Here is a 938-nt window from a genome sequence, read left to right as displayed (position 1 = left end):
TCTTTGATAATTAAAAACTGATACATGATCCAAGGAAGTTTAAGTCTTTTTATAAACTAATCTACTATGAGCATTGCAGATTCATAATTTATATTATTTTTCTCTTCTAATTTTTAAAATTAATTTTCTAAGATTTTTAAATGTAACAAAAATGATATAATTCATCGACTCATTTTCTAATTGCTCTGGAAAATATGTAAATGAATGATTTAACTTGTTAATATTAAATTAGATGAATTAGCTCTTAATATTATATTTTAGCAAGATTTTATAGTTGGTTAAACAATTTAAGCAAATAGTCTTTCTTTCTTACTCACTCATCCAAAATCCATGGAATTTTACTGAACTCTGTGAATATTGCTTTTGTTCAATATAAAAAGATTGAAACCTAACTAATTTACAATAGTATTATACATGAATCTTGTAAATTCACACTAAATGGCAGACCTTTCTGAGTGGCTAAAATGCTTCAGATTTTAAATAAGGCAACATTAGAGATCATATTTATGTTTTAAGGATTCAGGTACAGTAATCCATGCTCATAGATTCCAAAGGGCTAAAATTATACCTGCGACTACTCAGGCTGTTCAGAAAATTTTATTCCTCATTTACAGAGGACACTTATAGTTTTATTGATGTATTCAAACTCTGTACATATTTAAGGGGATTTTCTTGAATAATATATAAGTATAGATGTTTTTAAATCTAAGGAAATGATAATACAGAAGCTATAGTCATGACTATATGAGATATAAGTTTTCAAAAGGACGATACTTCATTTTAACATGTATATCACCTAAAATAGAGTAACTTTCTCATCATTATCCATTACACAAATCAGAAACAAAAGGAGATACCAAAGTATAACAGAATCTAGTACTTAGCTGAGCACAAAAACTCTATTGTAAATAATTCTATGTTCTCTAAATATATAATAG

The sequence above is a fragment of the Pteropus alecto genome, unplaced genomic scaffold, assembly GCF_000325575.1.
Source record: "Pteropus alecto unplaced genomic scaffold, ASM32557v1 scaffold72, whole genome shotgun sequence".
Classification (NCBI taxonomy): Eukaryota; Metazoa; Chordata; class Mammalia; order Chiroptera; family Pteropodidae; genus Pteropus; species Pteropus alecto.
The sequence above is the reverse complement of the archived record's forward strand: the minus strand, read 5'-3'. Positions refer to the sequence as shown.